This window comes from Sapajus apella, unplaced genomic scaffold (genome assembly GCF_009761245.1).
Source record: "Sapajus apella isolate SASKATOON/1434 unplaced genomic scaffold, GSC_monkey_1.0 scaffold32, whole genome shotgun sequence".
Lineage (NCBI taxonomy): Eukaryota > Metazoa > Chordata > Mammalia > Primates > Cebidae > Sapajus > Sapajus apella.
The window spans coordinates 14307586-14318655 of record NW_022436972.1 but is presented as its reverse complement, the minus strand read 5'-3'; the positions used below and the strand labels follow the sequence as shown (position 1 = coordinate 14318655).

Here is an 11070-nt window from a genome sequence, read left to right as displayed (position 1 = left end):
TGTAATAATTATTTGTAAATATGATTTAGATTTGTATTTAGACATGATTTACATCTAAGAGATACAAAGTTTGTGTCTAAATTTGATTTAAATAAGTGATTTTTCATTCCCTTGGATTCTTTCCAGCATAGTGCCTTTTGTATGCCTCACATGGTCATCTTGTTCTCCCACTAATATTCCCAAGCTCCATATGCCAATAAAAGAAGAAAGAAAAATAAAAGTTTGTCTTGCTTATGGAACATTAAGAATAGGTTGTCAGGCTTAATAAACTTTTAATGAATATTTCAGACATACAAAAAACTACAGAGCTTCGTATACTTGATTTAAATCATTTTTGAGGAATTTTATAAAGTTATAGGCAAAATTATGAGATAGAGATCAGTATGATTATCAATGTTTTCAGAATATTTGTGTTTATATAAATATACCCCAGACTCCAGAACGCTGATATATTCACAATAAATGAGAGTATGTCTGTGCCAAATCTGTCAATCAGTACAATAGAAAAGTTTATTTTATAACTACAAGATGTTACACAAATTTTTAGAAGCAAATTATGTCCTGCAATTTACCCCCCATCTCCCGCTGCTCCTCTGCTAATTCATTTGCCTCTTTTCCCACCCTAAATGTAAGGCCACCCTTGGCTTTGGAGAAGCATGTGTTTCAATATTCTTGCTCTGTGCTCACTTGGACTATATGCAAATGTTACTAGATACAGAGGAGGTTGAAGTATTGTTACACTTATTGCTACCATTTACAGAAAGATCACTTTGATACTATCATACATCAATAGCAAGAGGCTGATTTTTCTAATAAAAAATTTTATAATGCATACAGCTCTGATGAACAGTTTCAATTTAACACATGAGGCCAAGGCTAAAGCCAGAGCAAAGTAATCAGAGCCATGCCTCAGGAACGTAATTTAGCTAATAGTGTGTGTAGAATGGGTAAGGTCTAGAATTAGGGACCAAAACCAGTTGTAAATGTTATGTATACTTATCACAGTGAATACTTCCAGTTTACAGCAAAGATTTCAGAATTGTTGAGTAAAGCTTGGTGACTGTTAACCTAAAATACTTTAGCCAAGCATCTTGTCATGGGAACAAACCAATAACCTGATAAGCTTTTTTTTTTTTTTTTTTTTTTTTTTTTTCTTCTTGAAACAGGGTCTTACTGTCACTCAAGCTGGAGTGCAGTGATGTGATCAAGGATTATGGCTCACTGTAGCCTCAACCTCCCAGGCTGAAGCTGAAGTGGTTCTCCCACCTCAGCCTCCTGAATAGCTGGGACCACAGGTGCACACCATCACACCAGCTAATTTTTTCTTTTTTGGGGGTGGGGGGTAGAGATGGGTGTTTCCCAATGTTGCCTAAGCTGGTCTTGAATTCGGTCTCAAGCAGTCCTCCTGCCTCAGCCTCTCAAAGTGTTGGGATTACCACTTTGAGCCACTGCACCTGGCCTGTTCATTTATCATCCTTAAACATTCTTTTTTTTTTTCTCCCTTTTTTTTTTTTCGTTTAGTTGACTTGACCTTTGGATGTTTGGGGTTTTTAGGAATCATGTTTCATTTCCATTGCTTTCAAATACTGTTCAGAATAAGGATTAAATGAAGTCACTAACAGTTTTCCTATGAACTAGTCCTGAAAGTAAATAAACACGTATACACACTGAGCACTGAAAGAGCTGCAGATACTCCATTAACGATACTCCAAACTGGACATATCTCAGGTGACTCAAATGACTTGCATTCTCCACATTTAATGAAAATTATATGAAATGTAAATAGTAAACAGACCTTAGAAATTATCTGATCAGGCCGGGCGCGGTGGCTCAAGCCTGTAATCCCAGCACTTTGGGAGGCCGAGGCGGGTAGATCACGAGGTCAAGAGATCGAGACCATCCTGGTCAACATGGTGAAACCCCGTCTCTACTAAAAATACAAAAAATTAGCTGGGCGTGGTGGTGTGTGCCTGTAATCCCAGCTACTCAGGAGGCTGAGGCAGGAGAATTGCCTGAACCCAGGAGGCGGAGGTTGCGGTGAGCCGAGATCGCGCCATTGCACTCCAGCCTGGGTAACAAGAGCGAAACTCCGTCTCAAAAAAAAAAAAAAAAAGAAATTATCTGATCAACCTCACCTCATTTTTATTTTCTCAGCTTAACAATGCATCAATGAGACATTTGACTTTTATTATAGAGCAGATATTTCAGGCAGAATTCTACCACATTGAAATACAACCACTTTCTCCTTCCTAAGCCCAGACTTTATTTAAACACTCATTAGTGTTTAAATAAACATCTGGTAAGCTCCAGGCACATGTTCAACCTTGGAATTGTTATGATCAATTAAAAAAAGTTTAAGTCTAGCCTCCTACACCAAACAGCTTATAGTCTTAATAAAGAAATGTTTTGCTATATACTAATTCAAGAAACATTTCTGACTGTACTAATAACTGTATATAAAGAGATCATTATAAGATATAAAGACCAGATACAGTCCCTGCCCTCAACCTATACACCTGAAACTACTGGAAACTAATCCAATAAAACAAAATGGTCATTTAGTGCATACTTAACACACCCTGCCTTGTTCTTGCTCAATTGCCTTATTCCTGTGTCAACGTCAGTTTCAAAAAAGTATATTCAATGTAACAAGAAATTTCAAAATCAGTTTTATAAAACAGCAGATTCATTATGTTAAATGAATGAATCTGTATATTGTATTTGTTTTATACTGCTGTCCTAACAAATTATCACAAACTTAGTTAACATAAATTTATTATCTTACAGTTCTGCAGGTCAGAAATCTGAAGTGGATCTCACCAGTATAAAATCAAGGTGTTGGCTGGACTGTGTTCCTTCTGGAGGCTCTAGGGAAGAATCCATTTCTTTGCCTTTCCCAGATTCCAGAGGCTGTCAGAATTCTTAGTTTGTGGCCTTGTCCTCCACCTTCAAGGCCAGCAACATCAGGCTGAGTCCTTTTCATGCTGCCATCTCTCTGCTTTTCTCTTTTGCCTTCCTCTTCCACTCGTAAGGACCCTTGTGATTACACTGCACTCACGTGGATAAACCAAGATAACATCCCTATTTTAAGGTCAGCTGATGAGCAAACAATTTCACCTGCAACTTTAATTATCCTTTGCCATATTCACAAACTGTGGGGATTAGGACGGAACACGTTTTGGAGGGAGGTGTTGAGCCACATTACTCTGCCTACCATGTGTTAGCTGAAAGATTTCTTAATCAAAACTTTAAAAATATTAATGTCTACACTCAAAAGTTAGTTGTACTTTCTAAATTGAAAGAAAAATTAATACATCCTTGCAATGACTAGAAAACCCTTACAGTAAATGAGCATTTGTGACTTGTACCCAAATACTATAGGTAACAGATACTAACTTATTAAGAAAAAGTACAATAATCACACTTGTACATTCTGACTGGTCGTTGATGTTCCTTGGTCTTCATCAGTAATACAAATGTGGTCATTAGATGGAGTAGAAATATTCTCCAAACCTTCACTTAATTCTTCAGGTTTCTGCACACTTATCCCGTCTTTTTCTCTTGACTTTCCAGAATCCTGAGAGGCAGTGGAGGCCTCGTCTGTTTTTTCTTTCCCTTTGAAAGTAGCGAGTTTTTCTAAGGATTCTACTACTTCATCTCTCAGTTCATCTTCAGATTCTTCAAAATTTCTGAAATAATAAGCAGTAAAATCAGCGTCATGATATGAAAGCACTGAAGAATACATGTAAAACTTGTTTTTCTTTTCACTCCATCCCCAATTGAGCAACATAAAAGTTGCATTTTCAGCCAGGTTTTTCTAAGCGTGATAAACAACTAATGTTGAGAGAATTAGTCTTCTGTTTAGTTGCACTTGTGTTAAACACCCTTTATTATACTTATTAACATCCATCATCTAATGTTTAAGAGGAGAGGGAGAGAGTATTTTAAAAAAAAAGAAAAAAAACAATTGCCATGCATCGAGCCCTTACTATATGTCTGTCACTGTCCTAGGGTACTTATACTGTATTTCATGTAATACTAACAACATTTTGAGGTAGACATTATCATCATCAAATTGTAAATAAAGAAGCTGAGGCTCAAAGAGGTTAAAAAATGTGTTGAAGGTCTCATGGCTGCTAATTCATAGAACCAGGAATTAAGACTGCAACATTGGTATTTTTAGAAAGGAAAGGGAATAGGAGATCAAGAAAAGATTCTGCACCAACCTAAATAAAACCTAAAAGTAACTGCACCAACCTAATATTTAAGTAGCAAGTGTGAGGTCAGGAGTTCAAGACCAGCCTGGCCAACATGGCCAAACCCTGTCTCTACTAAAAATACAAAAAATTAGCCAGGCATGGTGGCGCATACCTGTAGTCCCAACTACTCGGGAGCCTGAAGCAGTAGAATCACTTGAACCTAGGAGGCAGAGGTTATAGTGAGCCAAGATTTCACCACGGCACTCCAGCCTGGGAGACGGTGAGACTCTTAAAGTGGCAAGTGGAGGAGATTGAGAAAGAGCTGGTAAGAGCCAAGCAGGTGTGTATCATGGAAGCCAAAGGAGTAGCCAAATAAGGACTGAGAAATGATTATCTGACTTGGCAATTTCAAGATAATAGATGACTTTTGAGAGAATATTCCAGAGAAGTGCCACGCAGCAGGAGCCAATGTACAGCAGGTCAAGAAAGCAATAGGTTAAGAAAGTGGTGACAGCAGGAAATTACAGGCGAGTGCCACCATGCCTGGCTTTTTATTTTGAATTTTAGCAGATAGGAGGTCTCACTATGTTGCCCAGGCTGGTCAAAAACCCCTGGGTACAAACAATCCTCCTACTTCAGCCTCCCAAAGTGCTGGGAGAGCTACTCAGGAGGCTGATGTGGGAGGATTGCTTGAGCCCAGTTTGCAGTTGTAGTGAGCTAGGATCATGCCATGCACTCTAGCCGGGGCAACAGAGCAAGACCCTCATCTCAAAAACAAAAAGGCAGTAACAATGAATTTAAACTCCTCTTTCAGGGATTTTGGCTCTGAAAGGAATGTTGTTATTTAGAGAACATGGGGCAATGGTTTTTGGTGGTGGTTGTTTTTAATGGGAGAGATTTGGGCATGCTTATATGCTGAGGGAAAGGAGGTAGTAGATATGGAAAACAGGACACAGGTGGAATAACCAGTAGGAGCCAGGTCACTGAAAAGAGTCTGAGTTTTAGAGCACATGTGAAGCACCAGCTTTCAGCAGGAAGAGGGACAGTTTTTCCTAGGAAAAGGAAGACAGGGAGAGAAAAGGAGAGAAGGACTCGTAGATATAGAGAAGTTATGGAGCCAGAAAACTGAGACGATTCCTTCTGCAGACCGCATACTATCTCTGTGAAGGAGGAGGCACAGTCCCACGATGCGAGCGTGGCAGATGGGAATGAGGTGAGGGATGAGGGTTTGGAATCACTGATTCCATTACACTGGGAAGGAAGCGGACCAGGCTTAGGATTGCCAGTCATCACGGAGAACCCCACTAAAACTGGAGACCATAAATTTGGGTGGACCAGTAAGTGCAGCTCACACTGTTACCATTCCTGAGATATGTGCTTTACACAGATCCTTCCTTTGTCTTTGTTCCTCTACTATTTAAACTATGCTGTGTCTAGGTATAAATCTCTTTTCATTGTTGCTGCTTGGTAATTGTTTCATTTCCCAGTCTCTCTGCCAGACCAAGGTGAGTTTCCCCACTAATAAAGTGCCAGGTGTCAACAGAAAAAAATAAAAATAAATTCTGCTATGGTCTGAATGTGTGTTCCCCTGTTCCCATTCGTGTGTTGAAGCCTAATCCTCAATGTGATAGTACTGAGGGGTGAAGCCTTTAGGAGGTGATCAGACCATGAGTGGGATTAGTGCCCTTACAGAAGAGGCCCAAGGAAGCTTGTTTGCTCCTTCCACCAAGTGAGGACACAGCTAGCAGGTGCTGTGTATCGAGCCGAAAGCTAGGCCTTACCTGACATCACATCTTCTGGCACCTTGATCTTGGACTTCCTAGCCTCTAGAACTAGAAGTGTATTTCTGATATTTTTGTTAGCTCATCTAGAGTAGCCCAAACAGGCTAAGACAATCTTCCTGTTCTTTACTGAGGGACTATGTTTTTCTTATGTTTAGATTCCTGAATTATATAATTTTAAATATACAATATTATGGTCTTCCTAAGATAATTATATTATTGAAGCTCTTCATGGTCTAATCAGCATTTATTGTATTTGCTATCTCTCACAGTGGATTCTATTTTTAAATATTCAATTATAAGTTCATCTTCATCAGTGCTTTAGTGAAAAAATCCAACATTTATCCCTCCAGAGTGTCTAATATTTACTTCTAAAAATCCTAGGAGTATTACCACCCCTTAATGTTAATTTTAGTGTTAATTTCTCAACATGGATGCTTCCAGCCCATACAAGTATTATAATTCAAGCTCCGAACGCAAGTGAAGTCAAATCTACGGTTATGAATGTCTTAGGGAGAATTTATCTTCCACAGATGGGGCTAAACAGACAAGCCACATTACTGGGATTTTCTTCTAGACCACACTTGCTCTTCAAGGGTCCCAAATAGCAAGAATGGAGGGGAACCCAAGGAAGACGAGAAGACCCTGTTAGATATTTAGGAGGTATACAGGAAGAGGAAGGAAAGGGAGAAAAAGCAATTTTATACCCTCCAAAACAAAATGAGCCCACAAACTAAAATTCTAACACCTAAACAAATCTAATGGTAAGACAGATGGCATAAAATTAATAAAAGAAAAAATTGGGCCATGAACTAACTCCAGATGAAATTATTTTTATGGAGGATTTTGATAAATCTCCTAAAATATTCTCAAAGAGATAATTAAAGCAAAGCATTTATTTAAAATTTTTATGAGAAATAATTATGCATTAATGAAACAAGACCATATAAATACAAGAAAAAATAATTATCTTGTACACGAAATGTATAATTACTTAAATTAAAAACTCAATAGATGGTACGAAGATAGGATTAGAAAACAGTATTCAAAAACTCACCCACAATTAATCCCAGCACTTTGGGAGGCCGAGGTGCGTGGATCGCCTGAGGTCAGGAGTTCGAGACCAGTCTGGCCAACATGATGAAACCCCATCTCTGCTAAAAATACAAAAATTAGCTGAGCGTAGGGGCTGGCACCTGTAATCCCACCTACTTGGGAGGTGGAGGCAGGAGAATCACTTGAACCCAGGAGGCGGAGGTTGCAGTAAGCTGAGATCACACCACTGCACTCCAGCTTGGGTGGCAAGAGTGAAACTGTGTCCCAAAAAAAAAAAAAGAGGGGGGGTGGAAGAAAGAAGAAGAATTTACCTGGAAAGGAACAAAAAGAATAAAAAAATGAAAGTACAATGAGGTATTATTGGAGATAATTGAGAAGATACAAAATATATCTAATTAGCCCAGGCGAGGTAGATCACGCCTGTAATCCCAGCACTTTGGAAGGCCAAGGAGGGTGGATCACGAGGTCAGGAGTTCAAGATCAGCCTGGCAAATATGGGTGAAACCCCACCTCTACTAAAAATACAAAATTAGGTGGGCGTGGTGGCGCGTGCCTGTAGTCCCAGCTACTCGGGAGGCTGAGGCAGGAGAATTGCTTGAACCTGGAAGGCGAGATTGCAGTGAGCCGAGATCGCACCACTGCACTCCAGCCTGGGTGACAAGAGCAAGACTCGGTCTCAAAAAAGACTAATTTCCCTAAAGTGTGAAAAGTTCCCAAATCAATACAATGTTAATACCTAAATTTTAAATTAATATCCCACGAATGAACTTTCCTGAAAGAGGAAATAAAGATGGCTCTTTAGCATATGGAAAGATAGCCTCACTCATAAAAGAAATCCTATTTAAAACTATCATGAACTGACTTTTATTTTAACCTATCAGTTATGCAATTATTTGACAACACACTGAGCAAGAGAATGTGTGTGGAAATAGGCACTTCCATACACTGATGTTCACAGGTCTAACATCTGTGAAGGACAGTTTTACGACATCCAATTTACAAATGTACATGCTCTTTGACCCAATACTTTTTGTTCTGGAAATTTAAACTATACGTCTACTAGTTTTTGAAATAATAATATGTATTCAACATAATACTGTTAAATGGAAAAAAAAAGCAAATTACAGGACAGTGCACTATGGAACCATTTCTGTAAAAAACACATTTACACAAAGAAATATATTTTTGCTTATGTGTGTATGGAATTCATCTGGAGAAGTAAACACCAGAAGCAGGTTAGATCGGTTGACTTTAGGGAGGAGGACTGTGTAGTTGCTGGTAAAGAGGTAGTAGGAAGGCTGAAAAGGGTATACTAAAAAAATTTGGAACATATATATATATATATATATATTTTTTTTTTTTTGAGAGGGAGTCTCGCTCTGTCGCCGGGCTAGAATCCTGGGGCACAATGTTGGTTCACTGCAACATCTGCCTCCCGAGTTCAAGCAATATTCCTGCCTCAGCCTCCCGAGTAGCTGGGATTACAGGTATGCACCGCCACACCCAGCTAATTATGCATTCCTCAGCCTCCCAAAGTGCTGGGATTACAAGAGTGAGCCATTGCACCAGCCCTGGAACTTATTTTAAAAGTAAATTAGGGGCCAAGCACAGTGGCTCCTGCTGTAATCCCAGCATTTGGCTCATAATTTACTTTATTGGAGCACCAGGTGGGAGGATCACTTGAGGTCAAGTGTTCAAGTCCAGCCTGGGCAACATAGCAAGACTCTGTCTCTACAAAAAAACAAAAAACTTAACTGGCCATGGTGGCATGCTACATCTGCAGTCCCAGCTATTTCAGAGGCTGAGGCAAGAGGATCACTTGAGCCCAGGAGTTCAAGGCTGCAGTGAATATGATCATGCTGCCACACCAGCCTGGGCAACAGAGAAAGACCCTGTCTCAAAACAGATGTCCTTACGTTAATTATAATAAAATTTTAAAAATTCAAAGGACTCCAAAATTTAGAACTAAGAAGAGAGTTTAGTAAAGCTACAGGACACATCAGTAGTGTTCTATACATTAGCAGTTGCCAATTTGAAAACACAAGAGGGAAAAAAGGAAGGGATTTGTTAAAGGACAGAAAACTACACCTAGATAAGAGGAATAAATGCTAGTGTTCTATACCACTGTAGGATGACTCCAGTTAACATTAATACCTGGTATATAGTTTTAAACAGCTAGGAGGAGGATATTAAATGTTCACAACACAAAGAAACAATAAATGTTTAAGATGATGGATTTGCTAATTATGCTGAACTGACCGCTATACATTGTATGTATTGAAACATCACTATGTACTCTATGAATATGTCAAATTATCGTTTTTCAATTAAAAAATAAAATTAGGCAGGCACAGTGGCTCACGCCTATAATTCCAGCATTTTGGGAGGCTGAGACAGGAGGATCACTTGAGCTCAGGAGTTCAAGACCAGCTTGGGCAACACAGACCCCATCTCTATAAAAAATAAATTAAATTAAAATACAAAAAATCCCATTTATAAAAGCAATAACAACAAAATTAAGTGGTACTATGCCATAAAGAAAATTGTAAAAATATTGGAAAATACAAAGAGACATAAATAGAGAGCTATACTATATTTATGGATATTAAGATTTATAGTCACATCAATACATTAATGCATAAAGAAAATATGGTATATACACAGAATGGAATACTACTCAACCTTTAAAAAGAAGGAAAGTCCAGCATTTGTGACAACATGGATGAACCTGGAGGGCATTCTGCCAAGTGAAATAAGCCAGACACAGAAAGACAAATTCCGTATGAGCTCACTAATATGTGGAATCAAAAACAATTGAACTCATAGAAGCAGAGAGGAGAATGCTCATTTCTAGGGGCTAGGGGTTGGAGAAGGTGGAAGGAAAAGCCAGGAGATGATGGTCAAAGGGTACAAAATTTCACTTTGACAGGTAGAATAATTTCAGAAGATCTATGGTACAGCATGGTGACTACAGTTAATAACAATTTATTGTATAATTGAAAATTGCTAAGGCAGTAGATTTTAAGTGCTCTCACCACAAATAAATAAGCATGTGAGGTAATGCATATATGTATTAGCTTGATTTAGCTATTCCTCAATGTGTACATATTTCAAAACATATTGTATACCATTGATATATATTAATACAATTTATTTTTGAGACAGAGTGCCAGGCTGGAGGGCAGTGGCATGATCTCAGCTCACTGCAACCTCCACCTCTCAGGTTCAAGAGATTCTCCTGCCTCAGCCTCCTGAGTAGCTGGGACTACAGGCGCGTACCACCAGGCCCAGCTAATATTTTTTGTATTTTTAGTAGAGACGGGTTTCAGCATGTTGGCCAGGATGGTCTCGATCTCCTGAGCTCGTGATCTACCTGCCTCTGCCTCCCAAAGTGCTGGGATTACAGGCATGAGCCACCACGCCCAGCTTATTAATACAATTTTTATTTGCCAATTAAACATTTTTTTTTGGCCAAGTGCAGTGGTTCACACCTGTAATCCCAGCAGTTTGGGTGGCCAGCATGGGAGGACAGCTCGAAGTCAGGAGTTCAAGACCAGCCTGCACAACATAACAAGACCTCTTACCTACAAAAAATAAAAAAGATTAGCTGGGCATGGTGGTGCGTGCCTGTAATCCCAGCTACTCTGGAGGTTGAGGCAGGAGAATTGCCTGAACCCAGGAGGCGGAGGTTGTGGTGAGCTGAGATCACGCCATTGCACTCCAGCCTGGGTAACAAGAGTGAAACTCCGTCACAAAAAAAGAAAAAAAAAAAGATTCGTAATCCCAAATATGCCAATTCCCATAATTTAATCAACAAATATAATGTCATTCCCACCAAAATCCCAACAAAGTTGCTCATACTTTGTAGAGAATGCAAAGATGTACAGCAGGGTGTCCAATACTTTTGGCTTCCCTGGACCACATTGGAAAAACAAGAATTGTCTTGGGTCACACATAAAATACACTAACACTAATGACAGCTGATGAGCTAAAAGAAAAAAAAATTCAAAAATCTCATAATTTTTTTTTTTTTT

General features: G+C 39.1%; 1 long non-coding RNA gene across 1 annotated transcript in view; it reads right to left on the bottom strand.

Annotated features, from left to right (window-relative positions):
- Nucleotides 1–2120: 2120 nt before the first annotated feature.
- LOC116562365 overlaps nucleotides 2121–11070 on the bottom strand; it is a 9899-nt gene continuing 949 nt past the window's right edge. Inside the window, exon 2 of the long non-coding RNA XR_004273894.1 lies at nucleotides 2121–3689. This is a non-coding gene — a long non-coding RNA (uncharacterized LOC116562365). The remainder of the gene's footprint in view (nucleotides 3690–11070) is intronic.